Here is a 17,351-nt window from a genome sequence, read left to right as displayed (position 1 = left end):
AGTCAGCCAGTCAGTATGATTACTTGGCTGGAAGTAAACTTTTCAACATGCCTGATTCGGATCGTACCAATTTAAATCATTCCAAAAAATGTGCAGCTAAAAAGCCTGGATGAGTGCAATGCAACAATATGATCACATTTGGGATTCAGCCAGTGTTAGAAATTATGGGATAGAATGCATATGCGTAAACCCTTGTGAGATTTTACTCAGTGATCCTCTGAAGCAGGGGGTGGTCAATTAATTTTCTAAAGGGGCCATGTGAAAGTTGAAGAGTTGTCAAGGGCCATACCAACATCTTAGAGCACCATCTATGGTTCTATTGATCAAATTATGGTGAATCGAAATGTATTTTGTTGGTATGTGTGTGTTTGTGTGTAGTTCATGGATACATTACAATTTATGAGCCAGGATTGTTGTGAGGACTGGGCGAGTCCAAAGGTGGCTTGTCTTTTTCTACTGCTGCCCATCATTAACCAGCATTTAACTGCTGCCTTGTGAGTACAATTTAACAACCCCTGTATAGAAGTCACACAGACACACTGTCATCTCCCTCCAATATCCGGACTGTTAAAGCGAAATTTATTAACCAATGAAAAGTCCCTGTGGTACTTGAAGTGCACCTGGTCACCTTTGTCCAAGTGTCTCTTCAATTTGTACTCATCTGTAAGCACATGCACACCAATTTCAGTATAAACGCAACTGTTATATGGATAAAAAGAAGACCGTGAGGCTGACCTGCAGGTCTGGTTGCGCAGTACAAGTACGATTAATTTTCAATTACAGTACATACGCATACTTCTTTTAGCTGAATGTAACATCACATTTGTAGTTTGAGCCATTTTGTCGATAAATGTCAATGTGTATTTGTTTTATTTGGCTTATTTATACAATGAATTGAATGTTCAAATGTTAAAACATTGCCTCTGCAGTTAATAATGGGTTTTACGACGATGACATTTTGACCCTTCACTTTACAGAATTGTTTTTTGTTGGTTTTTTTGGTCAACTTTGAAGGCTTTGCTGGACTGTAGTTTTTCTGGTATGCAGCCTGCTTTTAAGTGGTTGGTGTGCCACCAATTAAAATAAAATAAAAAAAAAAAGGCCTCTGACTCTCGGTGGAATTTGTCACGACAAGTTTAATTTCACTTGAACAATGCGGAGGTCACGAGCAGGACATATTGTGGCCACACAAGTTGACTGTCCTGCGTGATGGAAAAAAAGAAGGGACAATGTCAGTAACAATAAGTTTGAGAAAACAAAGATGCTTTTCATAAAAGATGCGCGGCTTAAAGTTGGAATGTGGCCACGAGGGCATATGACGGGTAAAAAGAATACAACCCAAATGACTTAAGCACGCTTTCTGCTCTGCTACCATTTCTTGGGAGGAGGCCTTTTCCCACAGTGGACATTTTTGTCACAGCTGCAAAACCACAGGTGTAAGCCATAAAGTGGACAGTGGCTGCATAGCATTTTTGCTTTATTCTCTTCTAGGGTCCCGCTCGCGTCTTCCCTCTGTCCCGGCGTGAACCGCGTCGGGCTAACGCGGACGTGACCAGAATGGCTGTGCGGTGACAAATTAGTCACGCAGAAAGAATTCTACTTTAATATCAACTTTTGCAACACATAATTTCTGTTTAAATATAGAGAAGACACCCTGTTTACACCATTCAATCACAACATTGAAAACCACTGGTCATTTTCACAGTCCTATATTAAAACGACCGCCATTTTGTCTAACGAACACAATACAGTACAGAAAATACAGTGGGCCCTCAAAACTTGATTCCCTCTTTGGGTGTACAATTTGGTGTGATTTGTGTTGTTCATGCCACCCAAGAAGGCTAACCTTGATGTGAAACATTAAAACTGCAATGATGACCTTCGAAAAGGAAATGGAACTTAATGCGACCTAGCTAGCTTTAGCCTCGGCGTCGCTGTTCTGGCTGTTTAGGAGGATATGGCTATGTGACAATAAGTCGGTGTTGTTAATAAAACGCAAAGAGAGGAAGTCCATGTCAATAGACTAAGCTCCCAAATGCACACAGTAATCGACTATCATCTTGGAACAAACAACAACGGCAAGCACTGTTGACCAAATTACCATTGTTCCATCTCAGTTGACAGTTGATCGTATACTCCAAAGACCTTTAAACTCTGTAAGTCCTACTTCAGCAATAAAATTCTCGTAAAATCTAAGTGAGAAATATAAACATACAGTGCAAACACAGCAGTCATTTGATGAAATGTCAGTTTCTCTTTCCTCAACTCCTTTGGCATTTTATGTACTTTTCCCCAAATGTTGCCCTCTTTTGCCGCCTCTTGGTTTCTGTCCTTCACATCTGTCTAATCTATCTCGCCATCCTTCTATTCCCACGTTTCTTGATGATGAGAGAGGACCAGATGCCAGGCCAAGGGAGTCTAAAATTCCCCCAAGCTGCACACAGACGGTAACATATTGGTTCATAATTAACGACATTAGCTGCCTTAGCAGCCTGTCTGTGGCTGAGAGTCAAGAGATGTATAGGTGGCTTGAGGAAAAAGGATCGGAAGGACACAAGCAATTGTGAGAGTAGTGTCAGTAATGAGTTAACAGGAAACGACCGTGTTTGCAAAAAACAAAATTGTTTAGAAAAGATTTTATTGAGCCATGAACCAAAAAATAGGACAGTGTAGTCTCTAGTATTGTTTACATTTCTCTCTTTTTTTTCCCGTGTTGCTTGATGTTTGACCGTAGCTGTCAACGAATATACAGCCGTGCTTGTCAAAGCTGGCATTTTCCCATGCACTTCTCCTATTTGAGGCAACCCTGTAATTTTCAAACTTTTCAGACAGTATCAGAGCCTATGTGTGCATACTAATTACATAATGTCGGGACATGGGTGTGAATATTTGCGTTAAAATCCTGCTTTGCTGGCTTTTGTACATTAGGGTCTGGCATTATACTAATGGTGCTGTAATATTGCAGGATATCCGTGTGAAAGATGCAAATAAATGATTTCTGACTGTTTTCCATGGCTGTTCGGTATAAACAGCATGGAATCAAGAGGTGACAAAGTCAACAAATTTTTCTCTTCAGTTATTGTGAGCGGAATTTCCTTTTGCATTGTCCATCAAAGCAGATATTTGGGCATTGGATGCAAAATGACATTTAGAATTCAAAGCCCCCCCCCTTGAGAAAGTCAACCCAACAATTATGTTTCCCTTTTTTTTTTTTTTTCTCCCTCCTTCTGACACACCAGACACTGGCCTCATCTACTTTTCTGACTGCAAGATGCTTATCGCTGTATGGAAGCAAAAGTAGGAGTGTCAATATTCAAAATTTGCTGGGTTCTGTGTGAAAGGAGGTAAATCTTTTTATACCCATTTGTAAAATGTCTTTGTAAAAACAAATCTAATAGGCCCATAAATTGAAACTGTGTGCTGTCAGTTAATTGCAGTCACCGAAAAATCCCAATCATTGATAAGCGATTGCGTGTGGTCTCGGCAGCTATTAAACGCAGAAAGCAGAGTTGCCAGATATTTGATTAACCCTCCATTAGAGTGGACACTGTTTGCCCCCAGAGGAGTCTTTGTGTTGACAGTTGCTGCTTGACCATCCTGAATCGGAACTCAGCGAAAGATTTCCAGTTTGCTTAATATTTACTTTTCAAAACGTTTTGTAAACGAGGAAGCAGATTAGATCTTTGATTGTCAGTAGGTGGCATTAATTCTCTTTTTAAACGGCTGCATATTTACGTCAACTACTGTGGTAGCGTTCCTCTGGGACTCTTTGGTTAGCTTGCATGCTTCCTGTCCCACCCTGCCGGCCATCAGAACACATATCAAATGAAGTTTATACATGTTGAGCAAAACATATTCATTGTCGGGGTATTTATCAACCACAGCTTCCGTAATAGAGCTGATTAATGACCGTTAATTTACTGCAGCCCCGAGGGCTCGCCTTCATTCTAGCGTGCCATAGCCGATATATAATTGGCCCTTTTAGAAGAGCCTGTGATTATACACCATTAAGCGGCACGCAAAGTCGGGCTATGGACGACTTCAATGGCGACAAACATAAACGCAAGCATCTCCCCAGAGCTCCCCCTCCCACATCGTCCACCCTGACTCCCTCTGTCCGAAGACTTGAGCTATTAGAAGGATGTACTTGAAGGATTCTCAAGGGGGCAACGTTTATCTGAGTTTCGTTCAAACAACTATTGCCCTATTTTGTCAGGATGGGAAGTCCACGGGGAAGGCGGCTGGGCTCCCTCTAATGTAAATTAATGTCCGTCGGTGTGCAATATGTACATGTTAATGTGAGGGAACTGCAACACCAGACCCCAAACAGACACTGTAATAACATCCAACAGGCTAATCTCCAATGCGCTTCTAATTAACGGCGTGCTGACCCTCGGAACCTGCAAGCTAAGTAAGAACCAACTAGGTAAAAATGAACTCGATTAAATTCACCCGATCCTGTTGACTTGGCCTGTACAATGTGAGAGGTGTTTTGAACATATGAAAAATGACTGTGCGTTTTATTAGTCGATATCTTGTCGATTTATCCTCTACACGTTTCCAATTGTTAACTGTCACAACAAACAAGAACTTAATCGGAAACGAGGCCTTTGAATGCAAATCGACCAAAAACCTTGCGAGTACTTGCGAGAATGCATTCTTCCACTGTTTGTCTCTGAGTCCATTTGTCTTCCTCACCAGAAAGACTCTTCATCCTCTCTGTTTGCTCTGCCCATAATCTCCCTCCCTCCTAGCCTATCCCGCCCTCCATCTCTCCTCGGGCCCTGATGTTCTCGGCGGCTCCTCTGGGGACAGCAGTAATAATTATTATGTAAATAAATACGCCTGCTGTAATCACATTCGTGCCACTGATCCAATTAGAAAGCTGATAGCAGGCGGCTGATTGCACGGCCTGGCGGCTGGTGGTCAGGGCCCGTGTGTGCTCGTGTGTGCTCGTGTGTGTGTGTGTATTGTATGACTATAGCCGGCCCAGCTCAGCCACATTAAGCGAGCTGCTGTAATGAGAGCCGTTTGGTGCCACGCTGCATGCAGTCATGCACTGGAAATAATGCTCTTTGACCGGGATCCTGCATGTCTGCCAGCCCTTGTGGTCTGCTCGCTGGCTGGTCTGTCACTCAAGCGCACATTGAGTGAGTGTATGTGTTGGTGTATGCGTGTGCATGTGTGTGTTTGCGCTATCATGATCCCTGGCTCTGGATCACTTTCACCGTGCGTTGTCTTATCGCCAATTATGGCCTTGTTGTGATTCCCATCAGCTTTAATGATGCTCTACTGAGACCATCAGCGTCAGGACTCCCTCTTCCATCCACACTGACCTCATTCTGCTCTTCTGTTGAGTTCTTCTTTCTGCACAACATGCTTTTAACTATCTTTTCTTGACTCGCTTTGCTTTATTATGCTAGTAATGTCGGTTTGGGCCGCATTTTAATTATTCTTCAAAGCAGATGTATCCAAATTAGTGTCTTTATTCTTGGGAGGTTGCATTTGAAGTAGGGATGTCCCAATTCAATATTCCGTATCGGTATTGGGTCCCGATCTCTTTTGCGAGTAATGGACAGAATCGGATTCAGGCATCGGATCCTGTTGCCGATCCTGTTTCAATGTCCCGTTTCAGTTAAGTTTAGCTAAGGCTTAAGATGCAAAAGATTAAATGATGTTCTTTTCTTCTTTATTATGACCTGACTTATAGTTTAGGTTTGTTGAAAACTATATTCTAAAATTATATAGTATAACTATATTATAAAACTATACTCTATTGTTCAATGTGTTTTAAATGCATGAAAATACATAATCCTTTTAATCTGTATATGATTCCATCCACACCTTAAGGTAGAAGGAGGAGACTGTTAGAGAATAAAGCGCAAATAATATTCAAGCCCAAGAATGAGGTGTTTCGGAAATTTCACAATTGGTATCGGTCCAAATTACGATTGCTTGACCTTGGCAAAGGCCTTCACAGCGACAGGCTGTTAATATTCTAATATATTATCATTTGTGTTAGCGAAGCGCCATTGTCATTATGTTTATGTGTTTTGGCAAGAGATTTTGAAGGTGCTAATAGCAAAAGAAATCTTGTTATTTTTCTCGCTGTTTCATCTTTGGTTGGGTGAATCATTTGTAACCTCGACGTTTGCCCATTGGGGCCGCTCTCTCCAAATGCCATGTGTCGCCTGAGCAGACGCCTCTTAATGTTGGGAAGTAATGTATGGGTCCCAGTGCTAACTCCCTGCCTTTTACATCTCAATCAGGTCACTCTAGTTTATTTATATATTGTCAGGAGGATGAGGGTGGAGGTGTGGGAGGGGGGTGGGGGGGTCCATGAGATGAATGTGGCAGTTTTTTCCCCCCCTCTCCTTCTATTTAGTTAGCAAAAAGCTTTTATAATGAATTTGAAAGGCGGCGTAGATCCAAGCTTTTGAAATTCCCAGAGCACCGCTAAGTGAAATGAGGAGGGAGGGAGGGGGTGAAGGGGGGTCGATTCCAAAAACTGAAAGCATTAACTAACAAAATGTGGGCTGGATTAGAAAAAAAAAAAAAATCAAAATTATTTTTTCCAGGATTTAAAAAAAAAAAAGGTCTCTCTGATTCCATCATGCTGCTACATGTCACGGTGCCACACGCTGGCACGCTGTATTAAACGAGCACTCCTAATATTTTGAGCTGGCTGGCAGTTTGAATTTCATCTTGCCGACGCATCTTGTTTCTCTCAAGCCCTGACTGTTTTGACATGCGGCCCGATTAAATTATAAACAAGCAGGCCTCCTGATGGTGATGCTGGAGCCACTAATTTCCCTAATTGTTAGCAGTTGTCTGGGAGGCCCGGGCCTGAGACCCCCGCCCTCCCCCTGACTGGCACGGCCTTCATCGAGGCAGGAGGGAAGCGGGCAGTATGGAGGGGATGCATGAAGACATGCCGAGAAACAGCAGGTAAAGTCAGATTTCGGTCGGGGTATTTTTCTCATTTTAAATAATGTAAAAACAGTCACACACAAATTATGAGCAGTGGCGGTTCTAGCTTGAGTGTCACCCTGTGTGACCCCACTTTTGATGGCCCCCTAAACGAACACGTTACTTTCATATCAAATGTCGTTTCATTTTAAGCCAAAATGTAAGGAAAAGCAAGTATCTAAAACAATCGTCTTACAATAAAAGATACATTACCGTTCAAAAGTTTGGGGTCACTTAGAAATGTCCTTAATTTTTTTTAAATAAATTGGCTAATTGTGTTAGAAGGCTAATTGATGATTAGAAAACCCTTGTCCAATTATTAGTTCTCAGGAAAACACTAAATTGCCTTGGTGACCCCAAACATTCGAATTATAAAGCATTATGCTGATATGAGTTAAATCAAGGTGATCGACCATATCAAGTTGAACCCTGCAAAAATGACAACATCCTGCGATCAATAACAATACAGCTGTCTTCAACCAACCAACCAAACAAACAAACAAACAAACAAACAAACAAACAAACAAACAAACAAACAATTCAATCACCCAATCATATTTGTCAATTTCCTATCAATTGGGGGGATTGGCCTCGATCGCGTCACCTGTATGACCACAGCAAAATGACACGAAAGTTGAAAAGAGCTTGTGTGTGTTGTACGAGCATGTTTGCATGTGTCCTGCTAGTGTGGTACAAGGGGAGTGGTTGAAAATGGAGCTGTGAATGTTATCCAGCGTGGCATCAACAGACAGACGGGCGCAGTCGTATCGCCGCTGTTATCGCCCAGTCGCTTCTAGAGTCTGTGTGTGTGTGTGTACGTGTGATTGTGTACATGCTCATTGAAGTCTAATTTAGCGTGACCCTGTAGAGTGTAGGGGAGCAGGTGAGCTAATACACCTTTCTTAGTCCAAGTCCAAACCTGATCTGCAACACGTATACACAAGCCATCCACATCCCAATGAACCAACAAGCATAGTTGAGGTGTGCAGAATATGCATACTGCATAATGCATAATTATATCACATTTTTGGGGTTGTTTTGTCAAAAAAAATAGTTTCGTTTGCACAAAACAGCCCAGGAAGTTCAAATCGATCAACTTCCTGGGTCAGTCCAATTTTGCATCAGGCCATGCACTCACTCATTTCTTTGTTTATCCTTTTTTCATTTATTTGTATTGGTTGTCATGTATGGTTAATATTGTCTAGCATTGTTTTAAAAAAAATGGTATAAAACACTGGCTAGATTTGCAGAAATATTGTACACATACAAAGCGTGTCCAGTGATGGACATGTCTGCCAAATTAGATTTGCTAGCTCCAGAACAAAAATGTTGTTACAACAAGAAAAGTGGAAGCAAAGTGGACAAATTAATCTTAAGAAATCAACATGTGCATTTAGCAGTAGCCTAGCACATGTCACACACACCATAATTATGATTCCGTTATGATGACGGTATGTGATGTCAACTGCGGAAAAAACACTTTTATTCCTGGTGACAAGTTTAGCCGTTTGGTAGCTGTCAATATGGTATTTAAATTGTAAATCTGACGAGGATTTGTGATGGGAGGCGTACGTTAGCAGTGCACCCGAGCAGTCCAAACAACTCTGACAGCTCACGCTCCGCTTGAGAAATATTATTTAAGATGAATCAGAACTTCTATGAGTATGTTTGAAGTTGCTATGCCTGCTTTCAAGTTGGGATTGGATAAACAGCCGGCCTCTTTCTGTCCGCATAGAAATTGTAATCCCCCCCAAAATAATACCTCTATATCTGAAATCTTTTTTTTTTTTGTAACTGTAACGGAATACAGGTTAATGTTGTAGAAAATCCTTCTGTTATGTCTATTCTGTTATTCAAACACCTGCTGGGAGTTAACATAAGAAATTATAAAACCTGTTGGATTTGGTCCACAATTTGGGAAGCACGCTATCCGCGCCTCACGGCAAAAGCCATAGCCAATCACCCGTTATCCAATTTACTCACTGTGTGCTCAGTTTATTTCTTCAGTTTTAGGAAAAGGCTAAGACACCGAAACTAAATTTAGACTTACTCAGGTTGGTTGAGTTCAATCATAATTCTTAAGAAAACTCTGTTTTCAGGAAAAATACAATACAGCGCTGGGCCTTTCGTGCGACCATGCTCAAAAACAGAAAGTCTCCATTCAGAAAAGGCAAAGTTCAAGATTCTTTGGTCAGCCTATATTCAGTTGCACATGGCGGTGTGGGCCGAGTTTGATGGATGATGAGTCTATGAGGGTGGGGCAAGTTCGCAAGAGAGTTTGATTCCATGGGAGTGGCTGCTGGTTCGGTGAGAGCTGGTTCCGTGGGATTGGGTGCTGATTATGGGCGATTGGGTGTGTTTGACTTGGTGAGGGCTGTTGTTTTCCTTCCCGTGTTTTGGCCTTGGTGATCACCTTTGGCCGGGTTCTTGGTTGTCTACCTCCTGGCGTTCTCCCTCTGGCACCTGCTGGTTTTATCTCCAAGTGACCTTCCTGTAAACATTCTCCTCCATTCTTGCACATACAACCACTTCACCATCCTTCCCATTTTATCATTTTGTACGGACTTATATGAAGTTTTGGGTGTGACATCATCAATTCGTTCATGTTCCCTGACTATGCAATTTTCTTACTCACCACTTACCATGTATTTGTTTGTTTGTTCTTTTGACACTCCATGTACTTGCTTACTTTGTCACATTCATAGTTTAATCATGCTTCCAACCACATTTTTTCATCATTAGTCAAAACATTTTCCTTCTATCCAGAACCTTCAGTAATAATCCAAGGCTGGCGTCTAGCATTAGGCAAAATACAACGTCACATCAAGCATTAATCAAAACATAAGATATAATCAAGTACAGAACATTCTTATACACCTTGAGCAGTGTACGGGATTTAGAATAACATCAAGCATGCATTATATATAGTTCCTTAAGGGTCGTGATGCTATTCAGGCCATATATCAACAAACATTTGTTATTTCAAAGTGCACAGAAATACATATCAGATCATGAAGTTATAAAAACCTGTCATTACCATATATAAAAATGTCTAGTTATGTCTTCTTTATTGATTTGGTGTGCAGGAATAATTATAAGCTTAAAATGTTTCTTTTATTGATTTAATGTGTGAATATACTTGAGGATATCTGTTTTTATAGCTAGGCAGGACTTTTTGTATTTCCACCCCATTCCTTCAAACCTCCTTTTTCATTCTGTCATTTCCTGTATGACACAGAAAAATTGAGAGATTGTCAATGGACCAAGCCATTTTGCCTGTTGGCACAAGGCACAAAGATGGCATAAGAGAAGGCGCCTCAATTATTTTAATGGGATCTAATCTCTTCTTCTTTTTGACATTGTCATTCTTGACTCTTGCAAGGAGCACGACGAGTGTGTGTGTGTCACTTGTGCTCTGTCAGCTGTTTAACTATTTCAGCGGAAGGAGCCCATTATGTGACAGCTTGTGCTGATGAATATTGAATACACTTTGCGCTTATGTTAATGTGCTCGTGTGTTTCTTGCATCTGTATAATATGCGATAACATCTGAATAATGACAATTTCCTCTTGAAGAGAACTGCGTGCAGTGGAGCTTCAGCATAATTTTAGTTGATTAACACAAACACACACACACACACACACACACAAATGATGGGGCCCTTATGTCATCATGGGACATACTGGCCCATGCTCATGACTTATTTTCATGGTGGTAAATATTTGAATCAGTCTTGTTTGTCTTGTTCTGAATGAATGGCTTAGGAGACCAAGGTAGAGCAAGGCCTCTGTCCTGTTGATCTGCGGAATGATCGTTTGGATGTATTAAGATAAACACGCGCAGGACAATAAGTGACCGGTGGCCATTCTAGCGATACGCCCGACTCAATAGGTTCCTGATGCGGTTAATGCCTGATGAGAGTTATCGCAACATTTGTAAATGTCGGTTACTCATCCACAGCTTGTCTTGTTTTGAGGCTTTTAATGTAAGGTCATGGGGAGCGCAGTCAAGGTTTTTGCATTCAAAACTGGTCCCGGGGATAAATCTCAACCTGTGTAGAGTTTGTATATGCCTCCTATGCTTGTGTTTGATATTCTGGATTTGTGCCATGTTTGAAAACAGAAATTGGATAGTATGAAGAAATGTCAGGTCATCAAGGTCAAGTTACCCAATCCATTTCAGTGTTTTAGCTCTTCTAGGTGCACTATTGCTCTCACCTGGCTGTGTCGTCCAAGCTTCTTCTCTGTCACGAGTCATCAGTGCTGGGTTAGGTGGAGGTTGTCGCCGTGGGACGGCCCGAGGCGGTGGCGGCGGTCTGTGCATGCTTGCTGCCTGCTTGCCTGAGGGAAGCTTGCCCGAGCCTACGGGGGCTGACCTTAAGATGCTATCAGTCTATTAAATCAGCTGATATACGCTGCTAATGTTTTATACTTTACAACTTCTTTAGCGATTAGCTCATGTTTAACTGTAGTTGACCTCATAACACTATGAAAGTTGACTTATGACTTCTCTTCTGTGACCAAGGTTCTACCTCGCTTTACTCATTTGTATTCCCTTTTAAAATGAATTGAAATGTCGTAACCCGTTCCAGACCCACAAACCCGACCACAATTAATTACGATTCATACTCATACTGATTAAGATTTTTAATGAAGTGGTAAAAACATAATAAAGGAAACCAAGCACCACTTGTCCTTATTTTACGATTGCATTTTCTGCCAGTGTTGGCGATGTAAACCAAATTTTTACGTTAGTTATAACATGCTTTAGTCATTTACTAACTCAATTACGATGCATATTTTTATGAAAAACACTCACAGGCCATAAATATAAAACAATCAGATGAAAAACAGTAAGTAGAGTAATAAGAGTGCCTTCCTGTCCGACATGAAAATTTTCTTTGCCAGTTGGCTAGCTAAGCTAAGCATTCATGGAGAAGGTGGTGGAGATGTCAATAATATTCTTCTGAAGAAGGCTGAGGTTATTAAACACATGGTGATTTTTTTTTCCCATTGCTATGTATCATTGAAGAATTATTCACACCCAGCATCCATACTGCTCCTGCAGTATTTGGTTAATGTCCATAATCTTCAAATAAATGGAAAGAAAGATGCTCTAAATGATGGGCTTCTGGGGAAATGAATCAACCAGCGTGATTTTGCTATCATCAAATGTAACTTCTGATTTGTTTAAAAAAGCCTATTCATGCTAGTTATGACCCAGGTGAGTTTTTAAACTCGTTTTATCCTCATTGTTGCCGTCGGTACTTTTCTCATTGTTTGCGCAGTTCAGCCTTCTTGGTTTAATCTTTTGATAGGAGCAATCATTACATTTTCCCTCATGCATCTTTCATGTCCCAGTCCAGATTAGTTATTCCAGGGTTTAGAGAAATGCTGAGTGTGATTTATTTTTAATCACAGCAGCTGTTTGCCTTCTCATATTGAAGATCTAGGCTGACAAAGAGCCAGATTGGAGGAGACGCATGTGACCTGGTGCAACACGGGACATTGTTTATTCACACTTTATTCAACTTTTTACAGGAAAAATTCTATTTGTTTCTTGGCTGTTTTCAATGACTCGCAGCAGAGGGTAGAATTTGAACCAAAATGGATCGGTTCTTCCAGAACGAACTCAAAGCAGACGACGAGTGCTTTTGCATCTTCACCTCACATTTCATAGGTTGATGTTTCAAATCTTAGCTCTGGCTTTCTGTTCCAAGTTCTCCAAAACACGCACTTCAGGTTAATTGGTAACTCTAAATTGCCCATACATAGTGAATGTAATTTTGAATGGTTGTTTATCGATATGTGCCCTGTGATTGGGTGGCTTGCGATCCAAATTTCATACCGACCAAACACTGACACACACAACGGTATGGGACTTGAACATAAACACGTATCTTTCAATGTGTAACAACATGCAGTCTAAATAACTGAGCATGGGCAAAAAATGTTACCCTTTGGTATTTTCGTAGTCATGTGCAGCTAGAAACGGGTGTTTGCGCCATTGTGGGCGTGAACACAGTCAACTTTCTTGGCAGTCAATGAAAGCTCCTCCTCTCATTCCCTTTAAATCCAGCACAGGAGAAACTCACATTGCGACAGCATAAAATGATTTGGCCATGCGGGAGATCAACGCACACAAAATACATTTATAAGGAACTATAAGAGGTGGTGCATGGCATCTATAAGTATTTCCATAGCTAATCTTTACCTTGCTGAAGCAGGAGTGCACGCTTACATCTGCCACAGTGGGAGGCCACAGGTGTGTGAGCAACGTCCGTATCGGGCCTCCCCTCAGGTGCTGCATTTTGGGTAATAATAGCAACAGCAGATGTGCCTCCTCGCTTCCCACCCCCCTTATTCACCCCTAATGTTCTCTAATCATCTCTCTTTCAGGCCTAATAGTCCGCAGTGGTGCCCTCACAGCTGCCTTGGGAGCCCTGGGTATCCACACACCTGTCAATCTTGCACACACAAAGACGCACAAAGTGGCTAATTGTAACCGACTTTGAACATCAGTGTCACTTGTCCTTCGTGTTGATCCAACCTTCTGGTGGCACCCCACTGCTTACTTTTCTTGCAAAGACAACTGCGACAGTTTTAGTGCAAATGTGCTCTTTGCAGGCAGTAAGACATAACGGTTTCACATTTGTCTGTTTTCAATTTGATTTGCTGCAATACTCGATATTAACTAATCGCTTGCACAGTCAAACCCGACTACCCTAACAGATGGCTGTGAGTGAAATGAAGTTCCCAATGAATAGAAAAGTTCAGTCGAAAAAATGTGCAAGTTGGTGAACGAGTACCTTTTCCCGCTCTGTGGTTTTTATAGCAAATTTTTCTTTTCCTTTTGTGTTTATGTCACAAGTAAGCCTTTAAGTACCCTAACAATGTGCTTGGTGCCTCGTGGATCAAATATTGGTATAGGTCATATATTTTGATACCTTTCAAAAGCTTTTTCAGTGGAAATTCAAATCTGAATTGCCCTCTAGTGTCACATTTGCAGTGTTTGGATTTGTTTTGAATTTGCCTTTAATCTGCTGACCTCCATCATCATAACCGGGAAGAGCAGAGGATGTGATCACTTGAGCCTTAAAGCTTAATGTGCCTCCTCTCAACACGAGGTCAAATTCATTCTCCTTAGAGACTTCCCAGAAGGCTTCGGCGGGGCAGATGCTGCACACACATTGGCACGCTGACGACCGCAAGAGTCTCTGGGTGGTCTTGCGGTGTGACAGTACTTACTGTGTGTCTTTCTATCTGTCGTAGCCCACTCCCATCAAACCTGCTGTTTAACACCGAGAGCCTGATATGTGTTGAACTGCTGTGACACCCTGCTGCTCCTCCCTCACTTCTTTGTAGTATCTGTGTGTGCGCAGTCACAGATTCAGCCTACTAATGACTACCAGCTTCCACGGGACCTGGGGCTGGAAAAGGCGGAGTTTCAAGCCCACCAATTGAGCGAATAATAACTTGAATTGAGAGATTTAGGGATGAGGTGGAAGGGGGGGGGGCAGGGGTTTGTTTGGAGCTGAATGAAAACCAGAGGTGCTTGTTGTCACCGCCGCAGTGGGCTCAGGGGATTCGAATCTAATGACGAAGACTGCGGTGTGAACACAGCGCAAAACATGCCCATCTTCCCGGAATGTTCCTACAAGTACATTGCCACTACTGTTGTTTTGAAGATCTTACAGCAGACATTTTGACAGACAGGAAATACAAATCGACTTGTTGTGGAATACTGTACATATTAAGTCTCGTTTGCGGAAACAAATGGTAGGATGTATATAAAAAAACAAAAACAATGCGCAACATATCAATATTGACGGAGAGGCTCAAATATCATTATCATGGTAGTTCTCCATGAATTTCCAGGTATGATGTCAAAGTAGTAAAATGTATACTTTTTCTATTCTCTGTCCACGTCCATCCGTCCGTCCATCAATCCGTGAAATTCGACTGTCACAGTTAAACGCAAGTGGGCGAGTAGCTACTTGTTTGCATTGATTGATCCCAAAAAAAGTCAACGCCTGTTCAGCATGTCTTTTGATTTTATTTTGGAATGGGATTCATCTACTCTAATCTTACAGCAAGCATTGTTTACTGCACTTCAAAGACTGTGTTCTTGTACCTATATTAGATTTGTTGGCGGTCGTGTGGACATGATTTTTTTTTCAGGCTTTTAATCCAGATAAATGCATCCATGTAAATGTAGTGGCAGTCACTGAAATTGACACTTATGGAAAATGTTGGCATTTTTTTGCAATATGGGGCAAATAAGTACTTCTCCTTACGGGAAGACCAGAGCTGAGATTTGAACCACAAAACTGAGAGGTAGACGCAATTACATGCTGCTCTTTTTCATTTTTATTCTCCTGTAAAAAAGTGAATAAGACGGTTTGCATTCCATACAATCACAACAAGTACCCTAGACAATAGTATGTTGCATTTCCATTTCATGGCCCACTCTTTCCATGCTATTTTACATAATATTTATTACTGCTCGGGGTTTTATGCTGTATGGTGAAGGGAAAATAAGGAGTGCAATGTTTTGATGAAGTTTATTGTTTAATTTCCCAAAGCATTTGCAGACAAGCCATGTGGTAATTTGCTTTTGTTTTTCATGACAAAAGAGAACGTGCAAAACATTTGCAGTTATATTGGGGTTTTGGCCACTTATTAGCCCTTTCTTGCATAATGTCCCTTTCAAGTGGATTAGTTTTGCCATTTCAAATAACTGCAGAGTATTGTTGTGTGCAGGCCAGATACCTTTGCTCCTATTTGCGACTCTGGAACATCGATTCAGTTAAGACACAGGCTTTTTTTTTTTTTTTTTTTTTTTTTGGTGTATAAACACAAGAAGCTGCACTGTCATCCACAATTTCCAGTAAATTTAGCCCCAAAAACATCTTGGGGTATATTTTTCATTTCTGGGTTTCTCTGATTGCATACATGTACAAATGAAGCAACATTTGGTTCCTGCGGCTGCGGCGGTATCTCCCTTGCTCATTTTCCTCATTCGTCTCGGGTTTGCTCTGCCGCTTTTTAGACAATGCACATTATTGTTCATGACACAAACATGGTAAACATGCTCTGTCAGTGAAGGGTATTTTGTGTTGAACGGATAAAAAAAAAATTGATGACAGGTTTCCGAGTTAATAAAAATACCAACGGCGCTTGTGAAAATAAATGTTGATGTGTCATTGTCTGGAAGTACTTGAGAAAACCAAATGTTTTCCGCAAAAATTCCCTAGTCGACAAATTTGGGGAAAGGTAGTCAATAGACAAAAATCTCTCGCCTCATTATAATTATTTCTTTATGATCTACAGAGACCCGTACAAATCACAAATAAATCAAAATGTCACCTCAGCAAGGCTTCAAAATGGCCGTTTGTTTTGCTATGTCAAAAAGCCCTTTGTGGATAATCTCACTTAACACATCAATTCAGTGAGCATCGAGGCGCTGTACATTTTGCTTCTTTTTTTGTAAACATTGCTTTGATATTCCAAAATAAAGGGTGGTCCCTTGTTCCGACTCCGAGACTGTCCTGGACGATGCTAAATTTTGACCTAAAACTTGCAATGTTAATAAAGATTCTTATTCCTTTTTTCAGTATCTCATAAGATTATTTCTCATAACTGCCCAGTGTGCCTGAATGGTTTGTGTTTTTATGATGATTGATGATCACATCTTGCAAGTCCATTTCTCCATTGAATTTTGGTAAACTCACTCGGGTGGGAAAAGGTGTTGTAATTTTAAAGAATTTTTTCAGGGATCTGCAAAATCTGCCTCTCTGCAGGTGTAAATCATCTCATTGTGTCAAAATCACAGCATGAACTGATTGTCTTCCCTATTCATGTGTGCAAATCATCAACACTTAGGGACTATTGTTTGTAGCTTAAAATATATTTTTTTCCCATTGTGCTGAAACTCATCTGAAGAGGCATTTCGAAGATTTATCACAACAAAACTTTTTATGTCTGCCTAATGGCCCTTGATTGACACATCCAAGTGGGATAGACTCTGCCTGTCCTACAGTGTGAACCACAGCCCATCTTGACTCAGTTTAGTTAAGGTAGTTTCGCCCAATTCAGAGAAACCTCCGTAACCCATCAATTTTCAACCACAAAGCCACAGACTCCACTCGGAGCCAAATTGACTCTGTCTTGACGATGCGAGCGAGGCAATAACTAGGTTGGAAAGTTCAAATGATGCCTGTTTAACCTCGATACTATTCCCTAAACAGTCACTGTTAAGTATGTGCTGTTAAATAAGGAACATGTCAACCATCGGGCAGTTATCTAGGAATTCTCATTTTTTATTCTATGGTTCATCATTCAATTGATTCTCCTATATACCTAAATAGTATGCCAGTGTGC

At 41.1% G+C, this 17,351-nt stretch overlaps 1 long non-coding RNA gene across 1 annotated transcript in view; it reads left to right on the top strand.

Moving 5' to 3' along the window:
- LOC147050813 (uncharacterized) overlaps nt 1-17,351 on the top strand; it is a 60,956-nt gene that overhangs the window by 17,414 nt on the left and 26,191 nt on the right. Inside the window, exon 2 of the long non-coding RNA XR_015067281.1 lies at nt 6,828-6,948. This is a non-coding gene — a long non-coding RNA (uncharacterized LOC147050813). The remainder of the gene's footprint in view (nt 1-6,827; nt 6,949-17,351) is intronic.

Source organism: Syngnathus leptorhynchus, chromosome 9, assembly GCF_054491065.1.
Source record: "Syngnathus leptorhynchus isolate UIUO chromosome 9, UIUO_Slep, whole genome shotgun sequence".
NCBI classification, from domain to species: Eukaryota; Metazoa; Chordata; class Actinopteri; order Syngnathiformes; family Syngnathidae; genus Syngnathus; species Syngnathus leptorhynchus.
The sequence above is the reverse complement of the archived record's forward strand: the minus strand, read 5'-3'. Positions and strand labels throughout refer to the sequence as shown.